This window comes from Glycine max, chromosome 19, assembly GCF_000004515.6.
Source record: "Glycine max cultivar Williams 82 chromosome 19, Glycine_max_v4.0, whole genome shotgun sequence".
Lineage (NCBI taxonomy): Eukaryota > Viridiplantae > Streptophyta > Magnoliopsida > Fabales > Fabaceae > Glycine > Glycine max.
In genome coordinates, this window is record NC_038255.2 from 25,133,875 (window position 1) to 25,146,494 (window position 12,620).

The following is a 12,620-nucleotide window of genomic DNA, read 5'->3' on the forward strand; positions in this document are numbered from 1 at the left end:
CAAAAGATGTAACTCTTCCAATGGTTTTCAAGTTTTTCTAAAGGTTATAACTCTTCTAATGGTTTTCTTGACCAGACATGAAGAGTCTATAAAAGCAAGTCCTTAACTTGCATTTTCAAAAACAATCATTACAATCCTTTACAACCTTTTGAATCTCTTTGAGCATCTACTTAAATTTCTTCTTCTTCTTCCTTTGCCAAAAGCTTTCTAAAGTTTTCTGGTTTTTCCAAACCTTGAAAACAAAAGTATGCTATTCATTTTTCTTTCTCTTCTCCCTTTGCCAAAAAGAATTCGCCAAGGACTAACCGTCTGAATTCTTTTTGTGTCTCTCTTCTCCCTTCTCCAAAAGAACGAAGGACTAACCGCCTGAATTCTTTTGTGTCTCCCTTCTCCCTTGTCAAAGAATTCAAAACGACACAGTCTGAGAATTCTTTTGATTCTTCCCTTTCCCATAAACAAAAGATTTCAAAGGACTAACCGCCTGAGAATTCTTTTGTTTCCCCTTTCACAAAGTTTCGAAGGACTAACCGCTTGAGAACTTTGTCTTAACACATTGGAAGATACATCCTTTGTGGTACAAGTAGAGGGTACATCTACTTGGGTTATTGTAACTGAGAACAAGAGAGAGTACATCTCTTGTGGATCAGTTCTAGTGGAGGGAACATCCACTAGGTTGTTCAAAGAGAACAAGGGAGGGTACATCCCTTGTGGATCTTTGCTTGTAAAGGATTTGAGAAGGTTGAAAAGAAATCTCAAGGACCACAAGTCACTTGGGGATTGGATGTAGGCACGGGTTATTGCCGAACCAGTATAAAACTCTTGTGTTTGCCTTCTTCTTCCCTACACTCTTTAATTTCCACTGTGCACTTTAATTACCGCTTTTACTTTTGGTGAAGTTTATATTTCTGTTCTTTACTTTCTTAACAACATAGTAAAAGCCTAAGAAGGGTAAATTTTAATTAGTAAAGGTCCAGTAATAATTAATTCAACCCCCCGTTCTTAATTATTTTGAGGCCACTTGATCCAACACAAACCTTTTGTCGACCTAAAAAACTAAAAAAACATATAAAAATAAAATTTTTCTTTCTTTTTCTAAATAAAAAAATATAACAAACATAATTAATGTTCTCAAGGGAAGATAAATAATTAATAAGTCATTTTATTTTTAGTACACTCGATTAAAGGTTGTCGTCTTTATGACGAGGCGCGTGGGGTGCTAACACCATCCTCGTGCGTAAACAACTCTCAAATCATTTTTCTCAAATCGTAGACCATTCCTTATCTTTTTTTGTTTTTCCAATGTTTTCCTTAAATAAACATCGATGACGACTCCCCCAGTTCTCTTTTTTGGAAAACTCCCTCTCTATCTTTTCTTTATCATCGTCCCTTTGTGGCCTACGTTGCGACATATGGTGACTCCACTGGGGACTAGTAAGAGAGTTAAGCCATTTAATCGAGTGTGCAATTTTATCGTGACTTTTTCTTTATTTATTTTCCCTTCTTTTATCTTTTCGTCGTGCTCCTGTTCGTTGTCGTTTCATTTTACAACCGTTCTTTTCATGGTTTTGCTTTGATCTCATTTCTTTTATTCTTTGTTTCGCTCATGCTTGTATATATCCTTTGCTATGTTGTTACTTCTTTGTGTCTTTCTATCACTTTCATAGTTAGAAGTAAATTGTGCCATTGAATCCTAGGGTAGACAACATGTGCTATATTTGTTGTATCCGTCTGGGAATTTTCTGGTCGTTTTGTAGGAGGGGTTGGGTAGTTCTTAGGTTGCTTCGTTCACACATGAAACATACACTTTTTGCATACACTTTGAGATATTAGGCCTTATACTCCGGTCTGTGTGAGCCATAGGTAACGGAGGTCGATTTGTGGTCATGCTGGGTCTTTGACTTGCTTGATGACAGTTAAAAAGTGCCTGGGTCTCTGACTTACGGGTCATGTGAGCGAGCAAAATGGGAGCGTACATTCATACCCAACGACGATAAAAAGTGCAAAAGACACACATTAGAGAGAGATACAAAATAATCAATCTATATTTATTAATGTTGCAATTTATTGTTTACAATGATATCCTAAAACATGAAGATCCTAATGAGTCCTTGGGGAGGCCCAAACAACGAGCCTTTAAACTGCCCCAAGCATTATGCATAGTGTCACAACCTACCTCATGACAGGACAGTGAAGGAAAATAAATGATGCATCTTCTAAAAAAAGAAAACGAGTGGAGTCGCCATCAATGTTTATTCGAGGAAAACATTAGAAAAACCAAAAAGAGGTCTACAAATTTCGAAAATAAGGGTTCGAGAGTTGTTTATGCATGGGGAAGGTAGTAGCACCCCATGCACTCGTCACAAGGGACGACAAACTTTAATCGAGTGTGCACAATGTGACTTTAAAATTATTTATTTTCCCAAGAGCGGTGAATTACTTTTATTACATTATATTATTATATTTTTTATTTTTTTCGAGTCAACAAGGGTGTTGCCCTTGCTTCCACGTATCCCCAGGTGCGATGAGGAAATAAGACCTACGTAGTTCTTTAAGTCTGAATGTTTGTGTGTTAAATTGATTTTATGCTTTTGAAAGATTTATTTTATTTGTGAACAAAGAGTCGTTAAGGCATTGGACCTTGAAACGACGTTTTAAATTTTGAAACGCGGAGAGAATCGTTAAGGCGTTAGACCTTGAAATGATCTCAAGTGATATTTGATAAAAAGAAGTTTGGTTGTGAATTGATTTCCTTTATTTGTTTTTTTTGGTTTATTAGTCTCTAGTCTTATAATGGAAAAGAAAACGATTCCACGACACTGGGGGTCGACTAGAATTAAACCTTACAAATAAAATGAAATTACCAATGATAAAGGGGAGAAGATGAATACCCACATAATATCAGAGAGGACCCATACGGTACGTGGATTACATTCAACTCTTAAGAAAAGAAAAGAAAAGGAAGAAGAACTAACCGGCTGTTGCATAGGGTACAAGGCTAGCAAGAGGAGCGATGTAGGGAATGATCCTCAATTGCGATTCGGCAGCGCCTCAACTTCGCTTTTCTTCTTTTTCCTTCCTCTCCCTTCGTTTTTCTCCCTCTCTAAACTTTCTAAACCCCCAAAACCATTCCTCTGCATGGCTATTTATAGAAAAAGCCATTTGGGGTAGGGGCAGCTCGCCCAGGCGAGCTAGTTGCTTAAGATTGAAGGTATTTCATGGCCTAGGCGAGCTAGATGCTAGCTTGGGTGAGCTAGGGTCCAAAAAATTCCAAAAAATGACCATTTTGCCCCCTCCTGGTGGCTTTTGTTTCCGGAACTGACAAACAACCATCTAAACCCTGCATGACCCCTTGGCCTTGCTCTTTAACCGGTGCCAAACACCGTAATTTGACTAGCAATGATCAAAACATCATATTTGAATGATAAAACATCATACCTAGACGAAATTAGGGTCTGATAGCTACCCCTCTTCACTTATCTTTTATTGAAAATAAAAGGTAAGTAAAGATAAGGTAAGGACCCTAATTTCATACTAGCGATCTTGCTTTTCAAAATCGAACGCCAGAGAAAAAAGAAGTGAAACCAAAAAAACAAAAGGACATTGAAGTCCTATAACACTAAACAGAGGACCTTGAAGTCCTATAAAACATAAAATGGAGGACATTGAAGTCCTGTAGAGCATAAAAGTAAAGGACATTGAAGTCTTGAAAGTATCAAACATAAGACATTGTAGTCTTGTAAAACATAAAGCAGAAGATATTGAAGTCTCTGGAAGCGTAAAAGACTGAAGACATTGTAGTTTTTGAAAGTGTAAAAGACAAAAGACATTGAAGTCTTTGAAAGCGTAAAAGACTGAAGACATTGTAGTCTTTGAAAGCATAAAGAAAAAGACATTGTAGTCTTGGAATAATAAAACAAAAGACATTGTAGTCTTCAAAAGCGTAAAAGACAAAAGACATTGAAGTCTTTGAAAATGTAAAAGACTGAAGACATTACAGTCTTTGAAAATGTAAAAGACTGAAGACATTGTAGTCTTTGAAAGCGTAAAAGACTGAAGACATTGTAGTCTTGGAAATCATAAAGCAGAAGACATTGTAGTCTTTGAAGGTGTAAAAGACAAAAGACATTGAAGTCTTTGAAAATGTAAAAGACTGAAGACATTGAAGTCTTTGAAAATGTTAAAGATTGAAGGCATTGTAGTCTTTGAAAGCATAAAGCAAAAGACATTGTAGTCTTGGAATCATAAAACAGAAGACATTGTAGTCTTCAAAAGCATAAAAGACAAAAGACATTGAAGTCTTTGAAAGTGTAAAAGACCAAAGACATTGTAGTCTTTGAAAATGTAAAAGATTGAAGACATTGTAGTCTTTGAAAAATAAAGCAAAGGATGTTGAGTCCTACGAAAAAAGCAAAGGACATTGAGCCCTATGAATCATGCAATTGGATTTTTGAAATTGGTATATAATAAGAAATCTATGGACTCATAGCCTGATGTGAAACATGAGTTTTGGAATGTATGGACATGCAAACTTCGCCCTAAAATGAAGTAAATGTAGGTTTTGTACACAACAATGCAATGCAATGAAAAATTGTGCAATGTTCATGACATTCTTTCCTCTTTTGGTGACCTTAATTTTGTTTTCTTTTTTTACTTTTTTTTGTGTGAAAAAAAAACACAGATTGACTGTCTCTTTCTAAAAGACATGATAACTCATGTAACCTCAACCTATCTTTTGCAAATCTCCTCGGCGACTCCCTTAGAGTGTATGTTTTGATTTAATCACTTGACAGTTTTGGGCGACGACAGTGGAGTAGTTTGACATTTAATCAATCAACTGAAATATTGATCCTAAGGTTTGTCCCTTTCTTTTTTGTTTAAAAACTTTGATTATTCTGCACAACAAGAAAATATATGGCTTTGGGACCAATCACATGCACCATTAAAGGATGGCAATGGATTGTTACACTTTGGTATATGATCAAGTGAAACTTTCCTGATTTAATATCATAGAGTGATGCCTTGGGTCAGTTGATCCCGCTAAAACTTGATGACATGGGCAGATCCTGAAAGAATTTATATAACGAAGGCTACCATTGGATCCAAAAGGAATCCTAAGGAGTTTGCATGAGAGACTCACATCAGATGTACCCTACTATCACAATTATCTTTGGGCATTTGAATGATTTTTCTTCTCAAATGTGCAAGTGCGAAACCTCGAGGATTCTCTTTTTTTAATATATATATATACATACATATATATATATATATATATATATATATATATATATATATATATATATATATTTATATATATATTCAACAATCACAAGCGTGTGTGGGTTCCATTCTAGAATCCAAACTTAAAAGCAAAATTAGTCATTCCTTGATCCACAAGGGCTTTATTGGTCTTGCAACGTGGTTAGGGGTAAGAGGGCTATGAAAGAAAGGATTAGAGAGGCTCAAAGTGTGTTTAAGGGTTATATTGAGTAAGAACCTTGAGAGCGTTGCTTGTACTTTTATTTATTTCAACTTTTGGGTTGGACTCTACTCCTTTTGTCTTATACATTAATCCTTATTGCACTTTTGTGCCTTCCTTGTAAAATCTGGAGATCTTTTGTCTCTCTTTCTTTCTTCACTTGCCTTTGGTGGATTTTATTTTCTTTTTATTTTTATTGTTGCCCAACTTCATGCATGTGTTGTTTGCATTGCTCTTCCCATTGGTTTAGTGGTGGTTCCTACTCAGGGTTTTATTTTGTTTTTGTTGTTTTTAGAAAACAAACATTCTTGGCTCGGAGGGGGTAGCAAGGGATAAATTGGTGTTTGGGATGTTGAAACACGACCATGTGTCATTTCAAATCTTGACTAGATATTTTTGTAGTTTGGATTTTAAGACCAAACCTCTGATAAACACGCTCCTTATTCTTTCTTCTTTTTATTTTTTTATTACCCTAATTTTTGCCTAGGCTGTCCTTTCGGGTTTTCAACCTACCGGGTGAGAACTTCTGATCTGCCCCTAGGTTCGCTCGAGGCTCATGCTGTTGGACCTTGTTGCCTCAATAATCTTAAGAGGGATAGGCTTAGAATGCAGAAGAAGCAACAACAATCAGTTTAACAATGTTCTTTAAACATGCAAGACACAATTGATTGCAACAAAATAAACAAGATAAGGGAAGAGAGAATGCAAACACAGTTTTATACTGGTTCGGCCACAACCTGTGCCTACGTCCAGTACTCAAGCAACCCACTTGAGATTTCCAGTATCTTTGTAAAATCCTTTACAAAGTCTGAACCACACAGGGACAACCCATCCCTTGTGTTCAGATGCTTTACAACAAGAGACTCATAGTTTCTTAGTCAATCTCATTGAATAAGAAGAATGGAAGAAGAATTCTCTGTTCAAGAGAAGAATATTACAATGAAGATCATGTAAGAATCCTTATAGATTTTGCAAGTGTTTGGCCAAGAATTTCTTTTGAGAGAGCATTTGACAATGAAGTTCTTTTGGAATCTCTCTCATTGTCTTTTGAGAGGATAAGACATTTTTGCCAAGCAAAACTCTCACTTTAAAATTCGTGCCCAAGTCACCTATTTATAGGCCTTTGATGGCCATTCACAAATCTAATGAAAAGATGTGACTGTTGGCAGATTTTTTGAAAACTTTCCACTGGTAATCGATAACAATGTTTGTGTAATCGATTACACAATTATAATTTGAAGGGTTATGACTTTTGAATTTGAATTTCCAAAGTTCCGTTGCTGGTAATCGATTACATGTTGAAAATTCAAATTCAAAACCTTTTTCAAGAGCTATTTCTCAACCCTGTCTTCTGGTAATCGATTACATTGCCTGGTAATCAATTACAGAGTCTTTCATGTCTTGGAAACACTTTGTTTTGAGGCAAGGCTTCATCTTAAAGAAATCTTGAAGCAAGGCTTTGTTTGTTGAAGCAATCTTGTATTAATCTTGAAGCAAATGCTTATCCTTTGAAGCAACCTTGTTTGATTCTTCTTTGGCATCATCAAAATCATGTATACATACATTCACACATGCATGGTGTCTCTCATTGCCCCAATGTAGGGCTCTGAGGTATCTATTGTTGTCTTTTGTCATGACCTTACAACAAGGAAAAATGAAAGAAACTGTGCAGGTTCTCGAAGATGAATTTTCAAGGATGAGAAATATGTAAAGGATTTTCAATTGACAGATTAAGTCGAATGACTCTTCTTGACAACTCACTTTTCTTTCAAAAAGACAACTTTTAAGAATGATAAAATAGGTCACATGAATGTCTGTACTTCTTATTTTTCATTTGAAACATAGTCAATCAAACATTTTTTTTTACTTTACTCGTCGTTCATGGCACCCTCACCGAACATGTAGAACGATCAATTTCTGATTGAACAGACTTGGAGAACAACTCAGGAGCGCAAGTCACTTGAGCAAACAAGCCAACGACGTACATTCGCATTCCAATGAATGTTAAATAAATATGCAAAGATGTAATTGTGAGAGAATGAGAGACAAGGACATCAAACTTATCCACATTATTAGCATTGTGACTGTTGTTTACAGTAATGGCATAAACTTGATAATCCTAATGAGTCATTGGAGACATCTAACAACAACCTTCAAATTTCCCCAAGTATCATGCATAGCATCACTCGACAACGTCAGAATTCATAAGCGATTATCCTCCTCAAATTTTAGCTAGCCTGCATCAATTAGACTTTGCACCTTATGTTTCAGGGTCATAAAATGCTCAATGGAATGCCCCAGAGCTCCTCCATGATAAGCACATGTTGCATTCGAGTTGTATCCTTGGGAAAATGGAGGTTGAGGAATCTTTGTTGGGATTATGGCTACCATTGTATTATTGAGTAGATATGGGAGTAAGTTAGCATACGACACCGGAATTGGGGTGAATTCTTCAGGCTTCTTTTCTGGAAAATTCCTTCCCTGATTGGTGTTTTGGTTCGTATTAAGGGTGGTGTTTTGCCTCGGATGAGCACCAGGTGGGTTTTGTGGCTGATTTAGGGGCAACCTTTATGGATGATTGGGTGTTCTTGACTGGTAGGGTGTTCTTGACTGGTAGGGTGATGGGTAATAAGAAGGACTGATATTGGTAGAGTATTGATATTGTAGAGCTAGTGGGAAATTTGGCCATGTAGGAACGATGGTCACAACATGGGTTTCTCCCTCATTCTTATTCTCTCAATTTGCCCCAGGCTTCTTATTCATTAAAGCAACATAATCAAATTTGCCTCTTCTCAGACCCACTTCGATCCTCTCGCCAGCAAACACTAAATTTGCAAAGCTTGAAGGCATGTAACCCACCATCTTCTCATAGTAGAATACCGGTAACGTGTCCATTATCATTGTTATCATCTCCCTCCCCATCATTAGGGGCGCTACTTGAGCTGCCAGATCTCTCCACCTTTGGACGTATTCTTTGAGAGATTCATGCTCCCTTTTAAACATGTTCTGCAGCTGCATTTTATCCGGGGCCATATCAGAATTGTATTAATACTACCTGAGGAAGGCAACCATTAGGTCTTTCCAGGAACGGACTTGGGAAGATTCTAGATTGGTGTAGCAAGTGATAGCCGCCCCAGCCAAACTCTTGAAAAAAATGCATCAAGAGTTTTTCATCCTTCGTGTATGCCCCCATTTTCCTGCAATACATCTTTAGGTGATTCTTGGGGCAAGTAGTCCCTTTGTACTTGTCAAAATCCGACACCTTGAACTTTGGAGGTATGATGACGTCGGGCACTAGGCACAGCTCTGCCATGTTAGCAAAAGTATAATCTCTGGCTCCGTTAATGGCCCTCAACCTTTCTTCTATATGATCAAATTTTTCCCTTTCCACCATGGCAGGAGGCACTCTTCCCCCCCGAAAATGCAGGGGTTGTGGTTGTGGGCGATACTGAGGGCCCCCGAAAGTGTTTGGCAGGGGTATGCCACAAATGCTTGCCCTTTAGTGGCTTATCCGAGGTGAGGCTTGAAATCGGCCAGAGTATGGTCTCGGGGTACTTCATGTGTCTCCCCCAAGGGTTGAGGGACTTGTGCATGACCAGATTGGGGATGTTAGCTCTCAATGGGTATGGGAGCAGAGTTACTGACATTCTCATCGGGAGCGTGTGCAACATTGGGTGGTGTATAGTTGGGAGGCAAACCATATGGTGGGAAAGAATGCTTGTTTTGGACTTACACAAAACGGGGCCCTCCCGTACTTCCCAATGCTTCGCCTCCCTGACCGACCTTATCCGAGACTGTGCGATTTAGTTGATTGAGGCCAGATGGGTGAGTCGGGTCCACCTCAATGGCGATACTTGCGGCAACGACTGTAGATGTGTTAACCTCCATCATTTTTCTCATACTCATCTTGGCTTCAGCTTCCATCATTGTGGTCATTTGCTCTTTCATGGCCTCCATGTCGGCCTTCATCTGTTCCTGTACCTCCTCTATTTCACTCATCACTCTAGCTTTGGCATGGATTCGGTAAAGGCGTCGTAAAGCACGTTCTTTCCTTTTGATTATAGTTCTGATTTTCAAGGAAAGAATGCAATGAGCAATGCAATCAATGTGAAAGGAAAAATAAGCATGGATGTAGGTGAACGATACATTGTTGAAGTATTGCAAATTTTACACAGGACATTCAATAGAACATAGGGTCGAATCAATTTAGATTTTCATTAAAACAATATTGTTCATCACATCCTGTCAAAGTCAAAATGCAACTGGAAATAAAACATAGACATCAATAGTCCCTAATTTTGTAAATTATTTAGTTCAATCATGTTGTCATACCCTAATTTCGTCCAGGGACTATCATTCATTGATCTTTCGATCCTTGCCAGTCGACTTACGGTGTTGAACGCCAGTTACAGTGCAAAGCAAGGAACCATTTAGTGTTTCGATCAGGAATGCAAAAAATACCAAAAAAGAGGGAAAAATGATCTTTTCATTGAGTTTCCTAGACCCTCGCTCACCCAGGCTAGCCTCTAGCTCGTCTGGGCCCCCAAATTACTTCAGGATGAAGGAACCAGCTCACCTGGGCGAGCCAGTTACTTCAGGAGTAAGCATCATCTCGCCTGGGCGAGCAACCATTGCCCTAAGTGCCCATTTTCCTATAAATAGGTGTGCTAGGGAGGCTGAGGAGAGGTTCCAAGGTTCAGTACTTGAGGGAATTGAGAAAATTAAGAGAGAAGAATCAGAAAGAAGAGGAAACGAAGTTGAGGCGCTGCTGAATTGCGACTGTGATCAATCTCTACATCGTTCCTCCTTCGATGTTCTTTGTGCTACCGTCGGTTAGTTTTGTTTTTGAGGATTGAATGTGATCTATGTACCCTTAGGGGTCTCCCTTGTTTCTTTGTGCACATTCATCTTCTCCATCTATCATCGGCTATCTCATTTTTCTTTGTAAAGTTTAATCTTAACCGATCACTAGTGTTGTAAAGTTGTCTGTAAAGAGATTGAAAGTTAATAAACAAAACCAAGATAAAACCAACTCATAACTAACTTCTTTTTATCAAATATCACTTGAGATCGTTTCAAGGTCCAACACCCTAATGATTCTCTCCGCTTTTCAAATTTTAAAAGATCGTTTCAAGGTCCAACCTTAACAATTCTCTCTGCTTTTCAAAATGTAAAACATTATTTCAAGGTCCAACGCCTTAAATGACTTCTTGTTCGCAATTAAAATGAATCTTTCAAAAACATAAAAAATCAATTCAAGCAGAAATATTCAGACTTAAAGAACTACATAGGTCTGAATTCCTTATCGCACCTAAGGATACGTAGGAGCAAGGCAACACCCTTGTCGACCCAAAAAAAAAAATATAAAAAGGGAAAATACACAATTTTGAAGTTATGTTTTGCACACTCGATTAAAGGCTTCCGTCCCTTGTGATGGGCGCATGGGGTGCTAATACCTTCCCCATGCGTAAACAACTCCCGAACCCTTATCTTCAAAATTCACAGACCTTCTTTTTGGTTTTTCTACCATTTTCCTCGAATAAACGTTGGTGACGACTCCTACGCATTCTCCTTTTTGGAAGACGCACCTTTGCTTTTCTCCTCGCCCTCCCGTCGTAGGGTAGGTTGCAACAGATGGCGACTCCACTAGGGACGTTGTTAAAGAGTTAAGCCATTCGATCAGTGTGCAATGTTTATTGTGACTTCTTCTTTATTTATGTTCCATTTTTCTCTTTTATCTTTTATTTTGTCCATATTTGTGTACAACCTTTGCCATGTTATTGCCTTTTGGTGTGTGTCTATCCATCTATTACATTCGTTGTTAGAAATATTTTTGTTCTATGCACACATGGCACCTACACCTTTTGTTCGCTTCCGGCAAGTGCACCAGATCGCGTAAGTAGTATAAAATGGTAAGAACCGAGTATCGAACTCTCGGGAAACTTGTGTTACTTGGTAAAGCTATTTCAGTGAATAGGTGTCTAGTGTGAACAGAGATGTGTTAACTATGAACAGGTGTGTAAACTAACTATTAAAAGGGAAAATCACGTGAGTAATGATGCGTAAAGACAAGTAGATAACACGTTGGTCTTCCTAACAGGTGTCTGATGTTAGAAGGATATTCTCTACATAACAATGCTCATGCATTCTATGGTGTCTCCTGAAATGCTAAACCCCGATTCCTCATGATAGTCTAGCCTAATCCTGATCAAGCATCGTCCGCAGATTTCTCTTGTTGGACTAAACTCGGCCAGCACCGCATTAAGACAAACATACAACAACTAGGTTACCGTACCCCGATTCCTCATGAAAATACGACAAACTAGCCCCGTCCTATCAAGTTCTAAGAATCAGACCAGTTTCCACTATTGAATGATCCTAAAAACACATGCATCTACATGATCAAGGCAAAAGCATGGTAGAATGAAGTTTTGATAGCACACTGAACACACAAAACATCATTAAATAGATAAAAAAGATATTTACATCAAGTACTTACAAGGAAGATCCAACAGAGGATTTAGCTTTCCATAACTGGAAAGCTTCCTTTACAACAAAGAGAAGAGAAAGATGAAAGATTGTAGAAATACAAGTAGTGGGGATGTCTCCTCCACCTCTAGGACCTCACAATTACTCACAAACTCATCTCAAGCTCCCAGGACGGCTTCCTCTTCAAGCTCTGGTCTCTACAGATCTTCACACAACAAAATCTCTCAAACTCTTTGGAACTTGGACCTTTCTCTCTCTAGAACTCTCTAGACATGCAGAAGCTTCAAGAAAAGGCCAAACTCCACTTCAAAATCTGATTTCAAGCTTAAATAGGTGTCTTTGTTCGTGCTCGTGTGCTTAGCGCACTTCTGAACCGCTTAGCGCGTGTCATACCCTAATTTCGTTCGGGGACCATTGTTTGATGGCATGCAACCTTTGCTTGACCGCTTCGAGGTACTTGGCACCCATTGTTGCACAATACGTGAAGTTCCATAACGTGCCAGAAGTCAAAAGAAAGCATTGTTGCACGATCCGTGAAGTTCCGTAACATGCCGAAAATCAAAAGGAAGCATTGTTACACAATCCGTGAGGTTCTGTAACATTCCGAAAGCCACAAAGGGGATGATTACGTAATCCGTAAGGTTCCATAAACATT